At 36.5% G+C, this 23,536-nt stretch overlaps 1 long non-coding RNA gene across 1 annotated transcript in view; it reads right to left on the bottom strand.

Annotated features, from left to right (window-relative positions):
• The window catches only part of LOC131424497 (uncharacterized), a 180,207-nt gene that overhangs the window by 49,987 nt on the left and 106,684 nt on the right, over window positions 1–23,536 (bottom strand). The window lies entirely within an intron of this gene.

Below are 23,536 nucleotides of genomic sequence, written 5' to 3'. Positions count from 1 at the left end.
ATGTTTTGCCTTATGTTAAATATGACAAAAAGAAAATGATAATATCTTATTCTCTTCCCACATATTTTCCTGTCTATTACTTCCTTTCATACTTATACTGCAACCAGTAACCTCCTGCTAATTTCTAAAACTCAGATACAGTAATGTTACCTGTGTTTACTAAAACAAATCAACTGGGCTTTAACTGCTCTCAGTCCTGTGTTGTATGAGCAGTTCCACTTACCACATCTATAAGACACTTTTTGATGGAATAATGAAAACTCTTCAAATTTACAGTCTGTGATTTGGTATATAATACCTATTTTGTAAATGCAATTTAGGATCAGTATCTCAAAAGTCAAATGCAACATAGATTGTTGAGACAACATAAGGAATCTGGAGGTGCAGTTTCTATCCATTTCTCTACCAATCACTTCCATTATTAGTAAGGACAAGTTAACAGTTCTGCATTTTCCCATCTGTAAAACAATATTTTCTAAGTATGATTCAGAAAATGACATAAGACACAATGAAAATAAATGAGTATTTGGTACCATAAACTCCTTAGAGGCACAGTGCCACACAAATCAGGATATTCCCTTGTCACCACACAATACTTATTTGGATAACAAATCAAAGCCTGGAACAGCACTAATCTGACTAAATTTGCAATACAAGATAATAATAAATTTGCATTCACAACATAACTGTGTGAATATAATTCATGAGAATTTGCTTACTACTTTGAGATATGGAGGATTCACATAAGAATTCACAGAGTCCAAAAGGCGTGCGTGTGTGTGTGTGTGTGTGTGTGTATAATTTTAATGACAAGATATTCTTCCAAAACAGTTCATATTGGCATCTTCTGGAACATCAGGCTTGCCAAAGATAATATATCAGAGATAAAAGGGTCACAAAAGGCCTGTAAGAAATAATGGGGTAAAGGGGTTTTCAAGGGCACATTTAAGTTATATTACACTTCCTTCTAGTGCACAGTCTTCTTTTTTCATTTAAAAATAATCAAGTTCCATATCTACTTCCAAATATTTTGCCAAGAGTGGCCCAAGAGGACCTTATGCAGGGCAGATACATAAAGGTTAAAGGAAATGTGTGAGGGATAACAGATTTGGAAAAGTACTTGGAGAACACTCTAGAGATTATTTCTATCACTGTTGCTTTGTGCTATATGAAAGATGATGCAAATTGGAATAGGCCCAAACAAAGTGTCTGTTACTCAGTATCAGGGCACATATGATTGATACTCAGAAAAGAGCAATCCTCAGGAATGTGACATCCCTGTTAATAAATCCTATCAACATGTACAACTATAATACACCAATAAAAATGTTGGAAAATATGTTAATTAAAAAGAAAAAATATTTTAATTAAATAAAATCTAAATCAAATTTAAAAGGAAATTAATTAAAAAGAAAATATATTAAAAAGCTATCGAGTCTTTCTCCTTTGCATCCAGGTGAATTATTTAGGTAAACAGGAGGAAGCCACCTTTAAATAATGGAAAGACAGGTTATTGTAAGCATAGTGTACAGTAAAAATTAGGATATTTAGGAAACTTATAAGAAGGGTAAGTGAACTTGGGAGGTGGAACTGGAAAAACAGGACTCAGGCACCTTGAACATGCAGGCTTACTTATATCCCCTAAAAATCATATGTGTAATATTTCACCACTTTTGGGATTTGTTGCATTTCAGTGTGTCTCTGGTCTTCCTGCAGCTGTTGTAACTAAGCCATGCTACTTCCTTTACTCTGTGGACATTAACTTCTCTACTTCATCTCTTCTGCTTTCTTATCATTCTGACTTGTATGTGACTTCTCACGGCCCCTCTTACATGGTGGTCTCAGATTTCTTCCTTACTTTTTGCATTTTTATAGCCCTAGAGTAAAAGAGAATTTGATTGACCCAGCTAATTGTTCGCCATCCCTCTTGTGTTAGTCAGCTTTTCATCTCTGTGATCAAAGTACCTGACACAAATAACTTGGAGGATGAAGCGTTTATTTTGACTCATGGTTTCAGAGGTTTCAGTCTATGGTCAGCTGGCTCCATTGTTCTGGGCCAGAGATGAGGCAGAACATCTTGATAAAGAAAGCTATTTAACTCAGGGCAGCCAGAAAGGAGAGAGATAGAGGAAAGGACCAGGGACACAATATAGTCCCCAAGGACACATCTCCCCTGAGTCTATTCAGCTATCAATGTATTAATCTACTGATGAGGTCAGAGCCCTCACACTCCAATCACTTCCTGAACCAAACTCCCAAAGCCCCACCTCTGAACATTGCCACGTGGGGACCAAACCTTCAACACATGAAACTTTCTGGGACATTCCAGAGCCAAACTACAACTTTTTAGGTAGAAATTTTAATGACAAGCTATCTTTTAAATATTTGGCCAATATACAAAGTTGTTGTGGTTCAGTCAATGCTCTTGCTTTCTCTGTTAGGGACAGGATCTTCTTTGTTAGGGGAGGCCATCTGAGCAGAATGTTTGGTGGAAATTGTGCATTGAGTACTTTCCACTGAAAGACTGTGGGAGTGGAAAGTATCTCAGGGAGCTCATGTCTCTTCAATTAGGGTCAAATTCTGAAAACTTAGTGCCAACCCATCAACAGTTATAATCATTGACCCATTTGTCTATGTAGTATACCTGTCTATGCAAAGCACTAATCTACCTATACCAGTTAATATCATTTGTTCCTAGAAATGAAGTTTTGAATTCCTTATACTTAGTAAGGAAAACTAAGACAGAAATATTTGGACAAAAGGGCAGGAGTGATTCTTAAATGTGGTATAGGTACTATTATAGTTGATATACTTTGGGCAGGGTGGTACAAGGAACAAGTACTGAACTGAAAGATATTTGAATTTTTATCTTAGCTCAGAATAGAAGGATTTTTATATAAATTGCAGAGTAACCCCAGATTAATTACTTTATCTCCTAATGCCTCTGTTGTTTATACCTAAAAAGAGGGTTAAGACCAACAGATGCAGCTGTATAAGTCTATGATTTTTGGCATGACTATTACTTATCCAAGAGGAACACAGAAGATATTATTTAAGAACTGGTGTTGGAGTAATCTAACATCTGTATTTTTTTTAATTTTATTTTTTTAATTTAATTCATTTTATTTTTTAAAATACACGACAGTGGAATGCATTACAATTCTTATTACACATATAGAGCACAATTTTTCATATCTTTGTATATAAAGTATGTTCATGCCAATTCATGTCTTTATACATGTACTTTGGGTTTTTTTTTGCATTACAAGTCTTATTACACATATATACCACATTTTTCATATCTCTGTTTGTATATAAAGTATGTTTATATACATACATACACCCAATTTGTGTCTTCATACATGTACTTTGGATAATGATGTCCATCACATTCCACCATCCTTGCTAATCCCCTGCCCCCTCCCTTTCCCTCCCACACCTCTTCCCTATCTAGAATTCATCTATTCCTCCCATGCTCCCCCTCCCTACAGCACTATGAGTTAGCCCCCTTATATCAGAGAAAACATTCGGCATTTGTTTTTTGGGGATTGGCTAACTTCACTGCTAACATCTGTCTTATAGGCAATTCATATCATGAGGTTACTTACCAGATTTATTTCAAAGTCTAGAACTTATTACAATTAAAATATAATAGTCAGATTATAGTACTTTACTTGAATTGCTCTACTCATAACTTTTCCTTTTTTTGAGTTTCAAAGTCAATGAGTTTATATCTTTGTCCTAATTTAGAAAGCAAGAGTTCAAGTTGAAATGGATATAGTCACCTCAGATTTCAACACAACATGATAGAGGCACACAGGAAACAGAGACGGCATTTGTCTCCCAGAGTGGAATGAACATCAAAGTTTGATCTGTACTTGTGGCTTATTTTAGCCATAATGTCTACAGATTGCAAAATAATAGCAATCACTAGCCTGTTCACACAAAATTCACATATTCATTTTTCTTTTTGCCTCTTAGACATTAAATGATTTAAGAAGAAAACTAAGATACATTAATCTGTGTAGCTAAGATACACTCAATATTCCATTTTCCTCCAGTTATCTATGGAGAAAATGCTAAGTAGTCAGGAGCCAGTCAGACTCACGTCAAATTCAAATTCTGTCATTTACCAATTGTACAAAGTGTCTTAGGCAAGTTACTTGAAATCTATCTCTAATAATACTCAGACTTCAGAGTCTTCATAACATGATGCATGAAAAGCATGAATCCGGGAGCATGGTATATATTGGTGCTCAACGTATGCAGGTACTTCTTCCACTCTCCCATTCTGTTTGCCCACTTCTTGCATTCTTTACAAGCCAATGATCTTTTTCCTATGTACTTCAGGCTGACATAACCTCCCTCCCAAACTAATCTGAGAAATCTACTAAAACTCCTTCCTAGTTACATAGAATCCACTCAGGAGGGGTTAAATAAACTTCAGAGAAGCCATCCAAGACTGCAGTCCTGTGAGACAAGCAAGGACAGCAATTGCTATAGAAATTTTCATAGAAGCGAAACAAAGACATCAAATGATTTGACTGAGATCACTTAGAGGGTGAGTTATAAATGGATATCTAATAATAAAATTTGCTAAAAGAGTTGATGCAATGGTATCATGGAGCCATTTTCCCTGAAGGTTATGCAGCAGAGTTCAAATTAAGAAGCAATGTTTTGCCAAGCCCAGACTGCAGAACAAGGATACATCATCAATATCTCTACAAAGAAATGAAATGTAAGTACAGTTGCCCAAAAACAATGAACAATATCAAGATTGCCATCATTTAAATATATTAAAAATCCAATCTCTTCAGAAAACAAAAAACTTTCAAGATAACCAATACATTAGATTTTTCATGTGGTATCAGCTTATATCAAACTAGATATCGTAAAAAATTTGAAACTATTAAATATCATTATATTTTCTTTGAGGTGGAAAACACTCTCTAGTATCTTCCTAAATTCTACTGAGTAGATAGTGTTTTTTTTTAATAAAATTTAAGAAAGCTGAAAGAATATGTAGAGAAAGTAATTTATTTATGTATGTATAGTCCTCTTAGTAGTAAATAATAACACCACACATTAGGCCACACTTTTCTTTTAGTGACCATGAAATATGCTGTTTGCATTATTCCTTAGATGTACTTAAGTGTACTTAACTAAGACAATTTATTGTCCCTTTCCATAATGTTTGTTCATTTTGGATAGAAAATGTAGCCTAAAAGTTTTTAACACCTTTCCTTTGGGGAAAAGTACAAGATGCATAAAAATAGAATGAACTTTGTAAGTGCTTGGTCTAGAACCAATCTTCCCTACCTGTTAACCTATTCTTTTTATTCTTTTTTTTAATCTCCTTTTCTCTTCCTTTCCTTCCATTCAAATCATTTAAAATTTTTTGTGTCTAAAGGATCACAGATCTCACAATTCCCCTTTATAAATACTCTCTGACACATGAATATTAATAATTGTTTAGTTTTTTACTCTATAGCACTTGAGATAATTTTTAGAAAAGAAAAATGAGTTACTTCATCTTGCAGAGTCTGGAAATGGACAAACCCCCAAGGAAGGCAGTCTTACAGAAGGTAAAAATCATTCTCTTCCTTTCAAAAATGAGCCCCAATGTAAATGCTTTTTAACAGCTAATTTCACTGTTGAAAGTCAATAAGATTTGAAAAAAAAAATGAAAAGTCTTTAAAATAAATATATTATGTGCCTAAATGCAAGATGTCAGCAATCCCCTTCATGCTTTGTGACCAAAGGTACACAGAGGCAATGTGCCTAATGCTGAAAGACTAGTGAATGGAGCTGCTGAGAACAAACTTATCAATCATGATTTGCCACTTTTTTTTCTAATATTCCTGGCTGGAAGAGTTGTAGAAACAAAGTTTAGGAGTTTCCATCAAATGCTGGCACCGTAGGGCACAGGCATTACCTTGCTCCAACCGCAGCACCCAGCATGAGCATACTTTGGGGCATCCAGGAACCAGATATGGGACTGGTGCCTCATTTTCTGAACAAGCTTGTACATGATTCAATATACTTTCTCTACTAAACCTCAGCCTTAAGGATAAGTTCCAACATTTTAGAGTTACTGTTTGTCTGTTTTTAAAACGTCAGCCCTTTAGGATAACAATACTTATTTATTAAGTAGTTCTTAAGAAAGAAAACTATAACTATTAACCTGGGCAATCAGGCATAATTTGAGCTATTCTCTGTGGTAGAAAACTCTCAGCATTCTCCTTTTTAAAGGTTTTATCAGGGCAATAATTTTAGGAACTTTTACATTGCTCATAGTTTTAAGAAGAACTTGTATATTTCAGAATTTCCTATTCCATATTTTATCACATTTCTTACAAGTAAAATAAAATTTCCTTTAGGAATAAAAGTTTATTATTTTGAGATAGAGTAGATATCCTCTGTGCCTCTTGGGTCTGTATATTTGTTGGATTTTAGACATATAGATTTAAAGATGTCTGACAAACACAGACTCTTTCATTTGAGAATATGCCCTTTTTCCATGTCTCTGGTCTTTTAAGCTACTAAGCAATGATATCAGCAGCTATATCAACAGTTGCTTTATCATTTCTTTCTTTCCTTCCCCTTTGTTTCTTTTACAGATACTCTTGCTTCTCTTTGTAGGGACAACTTCACTTCAATCTTCAAGATTTTCAACTTAGAATTTCTCTGTATTTGAAGATATTTGGAGGGTGGAAAGATTGCCTATGGAATATATTTCCTTGCCCTTTAGGAGTAAAATAAATCTTATTAATGTTTAAGTAAATGTCCTATTTTATGTGAAAATAAAGGTTCAACTTAGATCAAGCTTCACCAGCTTTATGGTTTTCTCCAGTTGAAATAGGATTTCTCCTGTGTGCTCCTTTGGAACCTAATATGAATCCTCAGCTAGCTTGTCTCACACTGTTGGATCATTGCTTGCTATAGTTCAGTTCAAGGGCAGAAGAATTATTTATTATTCACTTTTGTTGGCCTGGTATAAAACCTTCCGTGTAGGAGGGGCTCCATAAATGCTTAAAGAGTGGATTATTTAATTATCTGTGGTAGTATAATTTATTTATGCTGAATTTTAATTTTTATTATTTTATTTAAAATTTTTGTTCCTAGGGAATAAACCCAGGGACACTTCACCACTTAGCTACATCACCAGCCCTTTTATTTATTTTTTATTTTGAGACAGATCTCACTAAATTACTTAGGGTTTTGCTAAGTTGCTGAGGCTGGCTTTGAATAAATATATCATGTGCCTACAATGCAAGATGTCAGCAATCTTTTTCATGCTTGTGATTCTCCTACCTCTGCTTCCCAAGCAAGTGGGATCATAGGTGTGCAACACTGCACCCAGATGAATTTTTATTTTTAATTAAACATCAACTGAACCTGAAGTATAGATGAGAAAATTAAGACTCAGTGTAGTCAAAATAATGATTCCATAATGAAAATCCCAGTAGTTAATAGAGCTGGGTTCTGACAAGGATCTAATTCTATGGACAGTACTCTTACCAGGCATACTCTTACCTACTAGTCAAGTATGTTATAGCAGAAGTTTAAAATTAAACACTTTTGAGAAATTTCTAAAGATGACTGAAAGACCAACATGTGAGAAAAAGAATGATGTGCAGATAGATCTCTAGAGGTATTTGAATTATTGATTCAATGTTTTGAAAAGACTCAAGGGCTATAATATATATGATGATATAATTGAAAGAAAAATATTCTGCAGACTGTATCCAGAAGATTAATATCCTCTAAAGTCCATTTTAAGCTAAAAATTGTATATATCATTCACATTAATTGATTGAAGGTCTGTGTGCCAACCTTGAGTGAGTCATTGTAAGAGGAAGAGAAAGGCACAGAGCTCTCCTAAAGGGGGCAAAAGCTCCCTTCTCCGTTTTCTAATCATTCCTGCCAGGTTGAAACTGGCACTGATTAGTTGGCAAAAATAAATATCCACATTACTATGCCCCAAATAATCATGCTGGTTATTAACAATTACTTATGAGGCATCTATGCCCAATAGCCTCTGGGAGCTTAATAAAAGATAATTAAAAGTCTTAGATGAAAAATAGCAGTTTCTCAATCTCATAAAAGGCATGGAGCAAGAGTTGAACAGGTCTATTTGTTTATAATCGAGCCCACTAAAGAAAACAGCAGCTCATGGATTTCCATAGGAGAAACAGAGCCAAGGACATGAAAAGGAGGAGGGATCGAGAAAGGAAGTTTAAACGATTCTAAATTCAGCACCTTCTTCCTAAACTCTTCCTCCTCCTACCATGATGCCCATTTGAGTGAAAGGATACTATCTTCTGCCTGCTGGTCTGAGCCAGAAACCAGGATTCATCCTGGGCGACCCCCTCCCTCACTTCCTACAAGTAATCAGTAGCCAAATACTGGCAACTCTACTTCATTTATATGAAACAAATCCACTCCCACCTCTCATTCCTTTGTCCACAGCCTTAGTTTCAGTTTCCAATATCTCTTACTGTCTCAGGCTTCACACCACAAAAACCACCCACAAAACCACTGGGGAGACTTCTCCAGGCTCCACATCTGATTGTGACGCCATGCTCACAGTTCTTCACCCAAAACGACCTTTATCATCTGCCCCCTCCCTGCCTCTCCAGTGCCATCACTCCCAACAAACTGTTCCACATGTACCAAGTAACTTTCGGTTTTTTAAATAGAAGGAAGCATAAGATACCACGTGATCTCTCAAAACTTACTTCATCAACTTCTGAGTTCTTTTTTCTCACTGTCTCCTTCAGCTGTGACCACCGCTTTCTTTCTTCAAAACCTCTGTGCTCCTATCCATTACAGGATATATATACTCACATGTGTTTCTCCTTCTTCGCAAAAGACCCTTCCTCACCCACCATACTTACCACCTTGATTAGATAACTTCTGCATATTGTTTAACTATCAGCCCCTTTGTCCAGCACACACAAACACATACCTGCTAAGTATGATAATATTCCTTTATCTAGACTTATAATATTACTATATTCTTTTTAAACTCTTATTTGAAATCACATTTAATTATGAGATTAACTGATTATTATACAAATCCCTCCCAGGGCTGCAATCTCCATGAAAGCAGTGACCATGCTGTTTTTATTTAAAATTTCAAGGGGCTGGAGAAGAACACTAATCTGCTGTTGGAGTCATGGAATGGGTTTGCTTATCTGAGGTAAGAAATATAATAAAGGAAAATCAAACCAAAACTAGAAGATTTTTCAATTAACATATCAAAATACAAATCACAAGAAAAAATTTCTGATCCCTATGATGCTAAGTCATTAGATAAGCATAATAGTTTTTTTTTCCTTCTGCACACAAAGTGCAAAAATATAGCACACTTTAAAGATAGTTGGACAAACATATGAAATGTCTTCTGAGTTAACATTCAGTTCCAAAACAAGAACTACTATTCTAGAGTAGCCATTCCAGTTCTCTATATAACACTGCTCTTCTGGGTAGTTAATGGGTAGAAACAATGTTTGCTCATACACATAAATATTTAATAATTTCTTTTCTGTCATTCCTCCATTCTGCTCACATAGAACAATGTTACATTCATGAACATATAATTTCCATGACAAGAAAAGTTCAATATGTTAACTTTTTGTAGATGATTATCCACCAATTATTTATTTTCCTATGGAGAATTAAGTCTGTTATTTAAATAAAGAAAAGGGCAACAGTGATATATTATTATTTATTACTATGTCAAATCTGTGAAAAATCTTATGGAGTCTCATTAGTTTCTAACTTCTGAAGAAGGTTCATTGAAATTAATTACCTAATCTAAACCTAAATATTCATGATCATTTCAGAAGAAACTAGGATCATTATTGGTAATAGAATCAACTAACTGCCTTTAGTATTTGCACTCCTCTAATACTGCAAATAATTCTCAATTACACACTTTACTTTGGATGGTTCAACATAGCCAGCAGGTATGGATGAAAGTATTTTCTAAACCAAATTTCAATTTTCCTTTAGTCTTTAGGAAACCCTGGCAATTAAGAGCCATATTCATAAAGGGAATACAACTCTTAAAAAATATTAAAGGACTAGGTTTAAAAATTCAAGGAAGCCTATATTTCAAAAAGAAAAAAAACAAAAAAGAGGAAAATAGAATTTGAGGCAGTGTGAATAGCAGTCTGAACCCAAAGGATGGTGAGTTACTGTGTACCTCCTAGAAAGTTTCTGAACTGAGCATGAGGGGTGACTGAGCCAACAGAACTTATAAATAATTCCCAGAGCTAATTAGTAAAAGAGGAAAAACCACTTAATTCAGGGGAATTTGGTCCAATTTATGCACAGATTAAAAGACACCAAGTAAATATGTATCCAATGAGAGGAGTTGGTCCTAGCAAAGGTGGCTTCTAAGAAACACCAATTTGGAATCCCATTGAGGACTCTGTGATACAGATCCTTTATAGGTTGATAACTTTCAGAGATTTTAGAAATTCATACAAGATATTGGGCTCTAAAGCATATTAACAGGATAAATGACCCTTGGAAAAAATGGTCATTAGAAGGGAAAGTCTCATAGGACTCAGATTAGACTATTTGTCAGACTTTGAATTCCTCTCTCTCCCATGTCCAATGAAGAAGCACAGATGCAATAACTGCTTTAAATGTATCTTGATTTTTTTTTTCACTAAAACGCATATGGTTGTTTTTATTCAAATAATTTAATGCCCAGACACAGGAATGTCATGAAGATTAAAAAAAAAGCAGTTTATTTCTTAGAGAAAGCTATTGTCTAAATTTCTAGAGCACAATAGTAAAAAATGTAGGTTCAAATCCTGCTCCATTATTGACTAGCTCCTTCACTTTGGTTATGCTACCTCTTAGCAAAGCAGTTTCCTCGTATATGAAATATGAATAATACCAGTACTTACTCTACAGGGTTATGTTGAAAGTTATCTTGAAAGATAATATGTGCAAAGTATATAGAAGACTATCTGACACATAGGACACAATATTTCAGTATTTGTTAAATTAATTTATTAATTAAAATGCTACCAGTTCAGACCAGAAAATATGGAAGTTATAAAGAATTAATGAGAAATTTGGGGTAGAGTTCTTTATTAAAGAGTATGGTTAGTACTGTTAAATTAATTTCCTAGATTTATATGAGTATAGGAAAATCTTTGGACAGAGTTTTATTTATTTTTTTTTAAATTTTTTATTGTTGGCTGTTCAAAACATTACATAGTTCTTGATATATCATATTTCACAATTTGATTCAAGTGGGTTATGAGCTCCCATTTTTACCCCATATACAGATTGCAGAATCACATCAGTTACACATCCATTGATTTACATAATGCCATACTAGTGTCTGTTGTATTCTGCTGCCTTTCCTATCCTCTACTATCCCCCCTCCCCTCCCCTCCCCTCCCCTCCCCTCCCCTCTTCTCTCTCTGCTCCCTCTACTGAGATTCGTTTGTCCCCCTTATATTATTTTTCCCCTTCCCCTCACTTCCTCTTGTATGTACTTTTGTATAACTCTGAGGGTCTCCTTCCATTTCCATGCAATTTCCCTTCTCTCTCCCTTTCCCTCCCACCTCTCATCCCTGTTTAATGTTAATCTTCTTCTCATGCTCTTCGTCCCTACTCTGTTCTTAGTTACTCTCCTTATATCAAAGAAGACATTTGGCATTTGTTTTTTAGGGATTGGCTAGCTTCACTTAGCATAATCTGCTCTAATGCCATCCATTTCCCTGTAAATTCTATGATTTTGTCATTTTTTAATGCAGAGTAATACTCCATTGTGTATAAATGCCACATTTTTTTATCCATTCATCCATTGAAGGGCATCTAGGTTGGTTCCACAGTCTAGCTATTGTGAATTGTGCTGCTATGAACATCGATGTAGCAGTGTCCCTGTAGCATGCTCTTTTTAGGTCTTTAGGGAATAGACCGAGAAGGAGAATAGCTGGGTCAAATGGTGGCTCCATTCCCAGCTTTCCAAGAAACCTCCATACTGCTTTCCAAATTGGCTGCACCAATTTGCAGTCCCACCAGCAATGTACAAGTGTACCCTTTTCCCCACATCCTCGCCAGCACTTGTTGTTGTTTGACTTCATAATGGCTGCCAATCTAACTGGAGTGAGATGGTATCTTAGGGTGGTTTTGATTTGCATTTCTCTGACAGCTAGAGATGGTGAGCATTTTTTCATGTACTTGTTGATTGATTGTATGTCCTCCTCTGAGAAGTGTCTGTTCAGGTCCTTGGCCCATTTGTTGATTGGGTTGTTTGTTCTCTTATTGTCTAATTTTTGGAGTTCTTTGTATACTCTGGATATTAGGGCTCTATCTGAAGTGTGAGGAGTAAAGATTTGTTCCCAGGATGTAGGCTCTCTATTTACCTCTCTTATTGTATCTTTTGCTGAGAAAAAACTTTTCAGTTTGAGTAAGTCCCATTTGTTGATTCTAGTTATTAACTTTTGTGCTATGGGTGTCCTATTGAGGAATTTGGAGCCCGACCCCACAGTATGTAGATCGTAGCCAACTTTTTCTTCTATCAGACGGCGTGTCTCTGATTTGATATCGAGCTCCTTGATCCATTTTGAATTAACTTTTGTGCATGGCGAGAGAAAGGGATTCAGTTTCATTTTGTTGCATATGGATTTCCAGTTTTCCCAGCACCATTTGTTGAAGATGCTATCCTTCCTCCATTGCATGCTTTTAGCCCCTTTATCAAATATAAGGTAGTTGTAGTTTTGTGGATTGGTTTCTGTGTCCTCTATTCTGTACCATTGGTCCACCCGCCTGTTTTGGTACCAGTACCATGCTGTTTTTGTTACTATTGCTCTGTAGTATAGTTTGAAGTCTGGTATCGCTATACCGCCTGATTCACACTTCCTGCTTAGCATTGTTTTTGCTATTCTGGGTCTTTTGTTTTTCCATATGAATTTCATGATTGCTTTCTCTATTTCTAAAAGAAATGCCGTTGGGATTTTGATTGGCATTGCATTAAACCTATAGAGAACTTTTGGTAATATCGCCATTTTGATGATGTTAGTTCTGCCTATCCATGAACAGGGTATATTTTTCCATCTTCTAAGATCTTCTTCTATCTCTCTCTTTAGGGTTCTGTAGTTTTCATTGTATAAGTCTTTCACATCTTTTGTTAGGTTGATTCCCAAGTATTTTATTTTTTTTTGAAGATATTGTGAATGGAGTGGTTGTCCTCATTTCCATTTCAGAGGCTTTGTCGCTGATATACAGGAATGCCTTTGATTTATGCGTGTTGATTTTATATCCTGCCACTTTGCTGAATTCATTTATTAGCTCTAATAGTTTCTTTGTAGACCCTTTTGGGTCTGCTAGGTATAGAATCATGTCATCTGCAAATAGTGATAATTTAAGTTCTTCTTTTCCTATTTTGATGCCTTTAATTTCTTTCGTCTGTCTAATTGCTCTGGCCAGTGTTTCGAGAACTATGTTGAACAGAAGTGGTGAGAGAGGGCATCCCTGTCTTGTTCCAGATTTTAGAGGGAATGCCTTCAATTTTTCTCCATTCAGAATGATGCTAGCCTGAGGCTTAGCATAGATTGCTTTTACAATATTGAGGTATGTTCCTGTTATCCCTAGTTTTTCTAGAGTTTTGAACATAAAGGGATGCTGTACTTTGTCGAATGCTTTTTCCGCATCTATCGAGATGATCATATGATTCTTATTTTTAAGTCTATTGATGTGGTGAATAACATTTATTGATTTCCGTATATTGAACCAGCCTTGCATCCCAGGGATGAATCCTACTTGATCATGGTGCACAATTTTTTTGATAAGTTTTTGTATCCGAGTGGCCAGAATTTTATTGAGGATTTTTGCATCTAGGTTCATTAGAGATATTGGTCTGTAGTTTTCTTTCTTTGAAGTGTCTTTGTCTGGTTTAGGTATCAGGGTGATGTTGGCCTCGTAGAATGAATTTGGAAGTTCTCCCTCTTTTCTACTTCCCGAAGTAGCTTGAAAAGTATTGGTATTAGTTCCTCTTTAAAGGTTTTGTAAAACTCTGCTGTATACCCATCTGGTCCTGGGCTTTTCTTAGTTGGTAGTCTTTTGATGGTTTCTTCTATTTCCTCAATTGATATTGGTCTGTTTAGGTTGTCTATATCCTCCTGACTCAATCTGGGCAGATCATATGACTTAAGAAATTTATCTATGCCTTCACTATCTTCTAATTTATTGGAGTATAAGGATTCAAAATAATTTTTGATTATCATCTGTATTTCTGAAGTGTCTGTTGTGATATTGCCTCTTTCATCCCGTATGTTAGTAATTTGAGTTCTCTCTCTTCTTCTCTTCGCTAGCATGGCTAAGGGTCTGTCGATTTTGTTTATTTTTTCAAAGAACCAACTTTTAGTTTTGTCAATTTTTTCAATTGTTTCTTTTGTTTCGATTTCATTAATTTCAGCTCTGATTTTAATTATTTCTTGCCTTCTACTTCTTTTGCTGTTGTTTTGCTCTTCTTTTTCTAGGATTTTGAGATGAAGTATGAGATCATTTATTTGTTGGTTTTTTCTTTTTTTAAGGAATGAACTCCAAGCAATGAATTTTCCTCTTAGAACTGCTTTCAATGTGTCCCATAGATTCCGATATGTTGTGTCTGTGTTTTCATTAATCTCTAAGAATTTTTTAATTTCTTCCTTGATGTCTTCTATAACCCATTGATCATTCAGTAACCTATTGTTCATTCTCCAAGTGATGTATTCTTTTCCCTTCCTTCTTTTATCGTTGATTTTCAGTTCCATTCCATTATGATCAGATAGGATGCATGGTATTATCTCTACTCCTTTATATTGTCTAAGAGTTTCCCTGTGACATAATATATGATCTATTTTTGAGAAGGATCCATGTGCTGCTGAGAAAAAAGTGTAACTGCTTGATGTTGGGTGGTATATTCTATATATGTCAATTAAGTCTAGGTTATTAATTGTGTTATTGAGTTCTATAGTTTCCTTATTCAACTTTTGTTTGGAAGATCTGTCCAGTGGTGATAGAGGTGTGTTGAAGTCTCCCATGATTATTGTATGGTGGTCTATTAGACTCTTGAACTTGAGAAGAGTTTGTTTGATGAACATAGCTGCACCATTGTTTGGGGCATATATATTTATGATTGTTATGTCTTGTTGGTGTATGGTTCCCTTGAGCAGTATGTAGTGTCCCTCTTTATCCCTTTTGATTAACTTTGGCTTGAAATCTATTTTATTTGATATGAGTATGGATACTCCTGCTTGTTTCCGAAGTCCATATGAGTGATATGATTTTTCCCAACCTTTCACCTTCAGCCTATGTATGTCTTTTCCTATCAAATGCGTCTCCTGTAGACAGCATATTGTTGGGTCTTGTTTTGTGATCCATTCTACTAGCCTGTGTCTCTTGATTGGTGAGTTTAAGCCATTAACATTTAGGGTTATTATTGAGATATGGGTTGTTCTTCCAGCCATATTTGTTTATTTATGTTACTAAACATGGTTTGTTTTCCTCTTTGATTATTTTCCCCCCTTTAGTGTCCTACCTCCCACTGTTGGTTTTCATTGTTATTTTCCATTTCCTCTTCCTGTAATGTTTTGCCAAGGATGTTTTGAAGAGATGGTTTTCTAGCTGCAAATTCTTTTAACTTTTGTTTATCATGGAAGGTTTTAATTTCATCTTCCATCCTGAAGCTTAATTTCGCTGGAAACACAATTCTTGGTTGGAACCCATTTTCTTTCAGTGTTTGAAATATGTTATTCCAGGATCTTCTAGCTTTCAGAGTCTGTGTTGAAAGATCAGCTGTTATCCTGATTGGCTTACCCCTAAATGTGATCTGCTTCCTTTCTCTTGTAGCTTTTAAAATTCTCTCCTTATTCTGTATGTTGGGCATCTTCATTATAATGTGTCTAGGTGTGAGTCTCTTATGATTTTGCACATTCGGCGTCCTGTAGGCTTCTAGGATTTGGGGTTCTGTCTCATTCTTCAACTCTGGGAAGTTTTCTCGTATTATTTCATTGAATAGATTGCTCATTCCTTTGGTTTGAAACTCTGTCCCTTCCTGTATCCCAATGACTCTTAAATTTGGTCTCTTGATGTTATCCCATATTTCTTGGATGTTCTGCTCATGGTTTCTTAACAGTCTTGCTGAGCTGTCTATGTTCTTTTCAAGTTGAAATACTTTATCTTCATTGTCTGATGTTCTGTCTTCTAAGTGTTCTACTCTGCTGGTAGTATTCTCAATTGAGTTTTTAAGTTGACTTATTGCTTCCTGCATTTCTAGGATTTCTGTTTGTTTGTTTTTTTTAACCTCTATTTCCCTGTATAGTTGATCTTTTGCTTCTTGGATTTGTTTATGTAATTCATTGTTGAAGTGATCTTTCATTGTCTGATTTTGCTGTCTGATGTCTTCCTTGAGACTCCAGATCATCTGAAGCATGTATATCCTGAATTCTTTATCTGACATTCCATCTGCTGCAGCTATTACCTCTTCTAACGTTGAGTTGACCTGCAATGCTTGTGGTCCTTTCTTTCCTTGTCTCTTCATACTGTTCGCGTTCCTTTCTACTTGGTGAAACTGTTGCGCTATTGAATTTTCCCCCTATATATTTATATTGGTCTTGTATAGTTGCAAAGTCTCCCTCGCAGGCGCGGGCGGCGGCTCTGTCCCTCTGCGGGCCGCTAGGCTTGTTCTGTCGGTGGTCACAGTTCTGTCTACTTTGCAGGCGCAGGCAGCGGCACTGCCCCTCTGCAGGCCTCTGGGGCTGTACTGCCAGTGGGTCGCAGGTCCGCCTACCTTGCAGGCGCGGGGGGGGCGGCTCTACCCTTCCTCAGGCCACTGGGCCTGTTCTGTCTCTCGGTTGCAGGTCTGGCCTGTTCTGATGGTGGTCACAGTTCCCTCTACCTTGCCGGCGCAGGGGGAGGGGGCGGCTCTGCCTCTCAGCAGGCCGCTGCTCCTCTTCTGCTGGTGGGTCGCAGGCCCGCCTACCTTGGAGGAGTGATTGGAAGCTCTGTCCCGCTGCGGGCCACTGGGCCTTTTCTGTCGGTGGTTACCGTTCCACCTACCTGGGAGGCGCGGGGGGTGGGGGGCGGCTCTGACCCTCAGCAGGCCGCTGGGCCTGCTCTGTGCGTGGTCACAGTTCCCTCTACCTTGCCGGTGCAGGGGGAGGGGGCAGCTCTGCCTCTCAGCAGGTCGCTGCTCCTCTTCTGCTGGTGGGTCGCAGGCCCGCCTACCTTGCAGGAGTGATTGGAAGCTCTGTCCCGCCGCGGGCCACTGGGCCTTTTCTGTCCGTGGTCACAGTTCCTCTACCTGGCAGGCGCGGTGGGTGGGGGGCGGCTCTGCCCCTCTGCAGGACGCTGGGCCTGCTCTGTGCGTGGTCACAGTTCCCTCTACCTTGCTGGTGCAGGGGGAGGGGGCGGCTCTGCCTCTCAGCAGGCCGCTGCTCCTCTTCTGCCGGTGGGTCGCAGGCCCGCCTACCTTGCAGGAGTGATTGGAAGCTCTGTCCCGCCGCGGGCCACTGGGCCTTTTCTGTCCGTGGTCACAGTTCCACCTACCTGGCAGGCGCGGGGGGTGGGGGCCAGAGTTTTATTTTAATACAATATTTTTTAATTACTTAGCACATGCCAAAACTCTGGCACATATGCATAAGTGTGTAAGCTAGTCCCCTTTGTCCAAAAGATGCAGATAATCATTGAAATTGAAAACTAGTATACAATAAAATTTCTAGACAGCATAATAAATGTTCTCAAAACAACCTACTGCCTAAATAATTATAACAAAACTAACTTCAACAGGGAATATGAAGAGAAGAAGACAGTTCAACCAAGAAGTCAGTTTTCAAGGCAGGAGGATAAATCTATTTGGTTTTTCCAAAACAAGTGAAAAGTAAAATCTCAAAAGGAAGGTATGAATGGGTTTCTGCACTAAGGCAGAAGAGAGACCAAAACTACAGAGACATCATTCAAAGTTGTAAAAGTGTTCAATAGCAAGTAATATTATTATGGAGAAAAGCAGAATAACTAATTATAATTTTTTTTATAAAATGACACTGTTAGAGAATGCACAATATTAGTGAAATTCAATGTGAAAGAAATTTAAGATTCATTATGTTTTATTTGGTACACATTTTCTTCAGAATTGGACAAAATCAGGTTCACAGTGTGAAACAGAGCATTATGTATAAAAGGGAGAAATGATCAGTTGTTTCATCACTGAAAAGTAATGTCAGGAATTCCTTGTTTAATTTTGCACAGTCTGTATGTAGATAAGAAAAAGAGCATTGAGACCAGTATTGACTGAATGTCATCAATACCTCCAGCAAAGAAAGCTGCCACTATATTAATAGCAGCAATTACCCCTCAGGGTAGTCCAACATTGTTTATTCACAGTTGGAAGTGCAATTATGTCTCTTGAACTTATACTGAGTTCTGAAGGAAATAAGGAAAGCTGTGAGCCTGATCAGATTACAGCCACAATTTTTCAGCACACTATGTGTAAGAAAGTGGGTAGAGAACAGAAGGTCTGGGTTTATTTTTTGATTTAATACCCACAAATTCTAGCTGTCAAGGGTAAAGATCCTCACACAAGTATTTGAAATAATGCGTATAAAATTGAAATATTTATAAAACACTCAGTATAACTATTTAATTTTCCATGACTTGCTTTGGTTGTATATTTAATATTTGAATAAGTCTTCATTTATTACTTTGTTGATATAAAATCATAATTTTTTAATATTTAGGGAGAAAGAGGAATTATTCCTAAGAGGGATGAATTTTAATATAAATGGATTAGTTGACAAGGGTTTCTTTTTGACTACTTACAGATATTCTGAACTCATTAAGGAAAGAAATCAGTGGTTAATGGCCATATTAACCATATTAATTCACATCTGAATGCCAAAACTAAATATGTGACTGACAGTGACAAATCCAACCAAGAATTCATTAGGAATCCATTTTCTAGTTGTCTTCTGTCTTGGTATATTCAACATTTCCAGTTGCATTTGAGAAGGGCATGCCCTCAATCTAATGAGTTCCCGATGGTACACTGGGTGTCTATCAATGAAAACTCTCTGTACAACTCCTGGACATTGTACAATCATAAAAGAATAGAACTAGTTGACAAATCATCAAAAATTTGTTACTCTTCTCACTGATTTATGATCTTGGTCTCTCTAATTTAATAGAAGTAAAAAAAAAATGAAAAGATGGATGGGATCTATGTGGGATCTAATGTTCAAACTCTCTTACATATGAATATAGATACCTGGTAAAAGACTGAAACATACTCCCTCTCCCATCATTAATATAGTTGTTGCTTTTTCATTATTATAATTTCTATTACCAGTAATTTTTAAATAGGTTCCTGTTCCTTTTACAAATTGTGAAAAATTTATTAAAAATTCACCGTAAATTGGTTTGCCAATACAATGTATGTCCACTGCGTGGACAAATTTGCAGATACAAAAGATGGAGCAACCTTTATATATAGGATGAACTAGAGAAAAAAAAGTAGGCAAATAGATTTTAAAAATAAATTTAATGGATTAATAGAGGTCTGAGATAGAAGCACCAGAAATGAAACTAAAAGAATAGCAGAAAAGCAACAGGAAGGCAGAATTTCTTGATGTGGTCACAGAATGATTATGAATAACATGAGAGGAGTCATTAAGGAAGACTCTAAGGTTCTAAGATGAGGAGAATTAGAAAAAGAGAGGAAGCTAGTGGAAGACACTGGCTCATCCTAGAAATTAAGGATTTCAGTATAAACCCATGGAGTCTAAAGTTAACATGGTAAATTAATTTGCCTAACAAGCTGGCTTCAGACACAAAGACAAAGAGCTTATATTCTGAAATAGTATAATCAAAATTAACATAGACTCTATATAAGAAAAATATTAATATTAAATATTTTATCATCAAAACATGAACATCTCATCTCCATAAAAAATAATACTTCTCCCTAATTTGGGTGATCAAGAGATACACATGTTGATATTTTTTCTTTCTTTCTTTTTATTTTATTATTTTTTTTATTTCGTTGATATATTTTCCAGTATTTTCCCTGCAGAACAGGTACAAAATTTTCCCAAAGAGTTGGCAGCCATGTAAACAAACTGTTTTCCTTACTGTGAACTGTTATGTTTCCTGACATTTGAGAACTTGCCTTTCTTAGATAATTAACAACAGTAACTTATACCCGTCCCCCTCTCCCTACACACACCCCATTCTCACCCACTGACCTTAAAACCCTACAAAGTAAAAATAACTCAGGTAGAATAATGAGCAGTAATAAAATTAAACTTGAAAAATCAAAAGGCTTTCTGTTGGATTGACTGGAGAATTCTTGAACATTATTTTTATATTGATATACCTTCCTAAAAATATGTCATAAGCCAATGTGTGTTATAATAAGCTCATCTGCCAAGAGCATCCACACACTGCATTTCAAGAGTAGAAAATGATATTGAGTGTCTTGAACACTCTTAGTCACTGGACTCCTGTCAGAGTACATTGTTAACACATGAAATTAGCTAGTCAATGTATCTAGATAATGTAAAAATAGCTAGGAAACCCACAAAGATGAGGAAGAGCAAACCCTTGTGTGAGGAATTATTCAGGCTTTATCTGTGTAATGTTAACACTGACCAAAGGGTAGATTGCATTACCAAGCAGCTAAATCCAGAATTCCTAATCATTTATCAAACAGTGCTAACTAGCCAGAAACTGACAGACATCAGTATTTCTCAGCCAATGTTGATATTTTCAAAATTCCTGTACTGATGTAATGCATGAGAAATGACATAAAACATATACAACGTGTCAGCTGACTGCAACTTAATTCCTATCTCTGTCCCAAACACTGCATAAGGCTCTTTAATAAATAATAGAAACATAATACCCACCACCCAGGCATCTACTGCAAAGGAGACTTTGGGTAGAAATAAAACAAATATAAAAGCTTTAGAATGCCAGCTAGGCATGGTAGCAGATGCCTGTAAGACCAGAGACTTGGGACACTGATGAAGGAGAATTGTAAATTTGAGACTAGCCAGAGCGACTTAGCAAGACCCTAGCTCAAAATAAAAAATAAAAAAGGGCTGGGGATGTATCTCAGTGGTAGAGTACCTCTGGGTTCAACCCACAATGCCACAAAACAAAACAAAAAAGCTATGGAATGCTTAACAGTAAATGTGTATAATTATATTTATGACTTATCATGAGAGATTTTTTAATACATAAAGTGTCAATTAGGTCACCTTTATTTGTATCCTTCACCTATGTTTAAAATAGTTGACTAAGGGACGCAGAGGCATCCTCACTTACTGAAAGGTAGGTTATCCGACTATTCAGAAAAACAAGAATTGGACCAGCTATAATTACCCTAGAGATATTTTCTGTCAAGACTGGGAATGATACATCATTTACTTTTTTTCTCTCTCTCTTTTGAAACTGTCACATTCCTTGAAAAGTCAATCTGCTTTCCTTTCCCACTGTAGCTCACAGTCCTTGCGTGGGGATGACATTCAGTAGAAAGCTAGGACTAGGAGATATCTGAGCAGTAACATTGAACACATTCTAAAAATGTTTAAAATTCAGCTTTGGACAATTTGGCTCTCCTTTAAAATTCAACCCACTGGAATACAACCCCGGTCCCACTTCCTTCTAAGTGTTCTTTTACCCCCAGAGCTTTTTGAGGTAGTACAGCCAGCACCACCAGCCAGATTTTGGAGGCTCAGGGATCTGGGCTTCATCTCTGCTCTGACTTGTAGGTCTGCGTCATTATACAAATTACCTCAACCCTCTGAACCTCCTCTCTGAAGATGGGATAATACTACCTGACTTGCAAAGTTGTTGGATGAGAAGAATGTCTATAAGAGTACCTAATAGAGAATTTGACACTTGGTAGGTATCAAATAAACCCAAGCTATTATGATTATTTGCATAAAAACATGACACTGAAAGAAAAATGATATACACAATAAAGGCCCCAAATCCAGTGCTATTTCTAAACATCCACAGAAAACCCAACACTGACTGAAAGCAATTTCTTTTTCAACTGTCGGTTGCTCTCCAATATAAAAGCTTATCACATACTGATTGAACGGAGGTGTTCTCTGTAGTGGGGTGTCTCAGGGGGTCTGTAGCCCATATCTTCCAGTGCAATGATACCTTCAAGGACTCTCTTCAGAGTCTTTGGAATACATTCAAGAGACTCAATCAGTTTTATAATAACCAAAGATATTAGCTGGCATGATGGAACTCTCATTCATTCTTCACTATTTTGTCAGTGAATGTCATAGAATCCACAGTGAATTATCTGGAGGAATAAACATACAGGAGATTCCAGAGTACATTTCTTGCCCATGATATGGGAGGCTCCCACAGCCATACTTTGCCTTTATTCTTTGCCAAGCATAGTGACCAGCATAGAATAGATGCCTCCAAATTATTTGATGATGGAAAGGCTGGTTGGCATTCAGGTAACCTTTGAGCCAATGGGCAGACACCAATGCCCAGAAATTTATCATATCATGTTAACTCTTGACAAATAGACTTATAGAAGCACCATAAAAGAATGTGATATCTCATATTTTGCTGCAAGTTTCAGTGTTTTGAAGAACAAGTTCCTACCACTCAATACACAGATTTCCAGCTCTGAGCAAAACGCTGAATATATTTGGAGGATGGGGAGGATCTTCAGTCATAAGCTGCATGTGATTTTTCTCTCTGAAAAGTGCTCCACTAAGATAGGAGTGGATTTTATTCGTAGGATCTCTTACACACTCTTCAATACTGCATTCTCTTCTTTATTGATGCCCTTTTAAATGCTGGAGTTTAATGAGTCTCTGCTGGTTAATAAATTCAGTTCAATAAAGACAGGTTGGTCCATCTGCCCAGCCAACAAATAAATCATTATCAGGAACTTTCCTGCATTCTTGCCCCTCCTACCTCAGGCTTGAAATTTTGTATTATGTTGTGGGATATTTCCAACTTAAGTTATAAGTAACTGTCATATTAATATCTCATATTAATTTATGGTACTAAATAGAACATGACATAAAGTGTATTGGATAAAGTTTTGAGACATGGCACCAACTGGCTCCATGACCTTGAATAAATCTTCAATATTTCCTGGGTATTAATTATTTCATCTATTCTATAAGAGAGCTAGACTATGAATCTCTTTTCAATTCTGAAATTTGAATAAATCCCAGGCTTTAGTATGGCACACAGTAGATGCTTAATAAATGTTAGCTTATGCGAAGAAGCAAGGTTAAGGATTTAGTATAAAAATTATTTAGAACTATAACTTTTATTTTTTTTAATTCAGGGTGATTTATGCCATATAACATGTAATTACAGAAGAATGAAAATGTCGATATTATGATTTCATCTTTTAAATCAATGATCAAATAGACTGTATACCCATAGGGTATGTATGTGTATAACAGATACGCATGTTTTTACGTATGTGAGCTTGGAGGTAAATAGAGACGTTCTAGGATAGTTCTTCTAGATG

The sequence above is a fragment of the Marmota monax genome, unplaced genomic scaffold (assembly GCF_021218885.2).
Source record: "Marmota monax isolate L192 unplaced genomic scaffold, Marmota_monax_Labrador192_F-V1.1 WCK01_AAM20220418_F8-fsc00117, whole genome shotgun sequence".
In the NCBI taxonomy this organism is placed as follows: domain Eukaryota; kingdom Metazoa; phylum Chordata; class Mammalia; order Rodentia; family Sciuridae; genus Marmota; species Marmota monax.
Note: the sequence above shows the minus strand (reverse complement) of the source record. Positions and strands in the feature narration are given on the sequence as shown.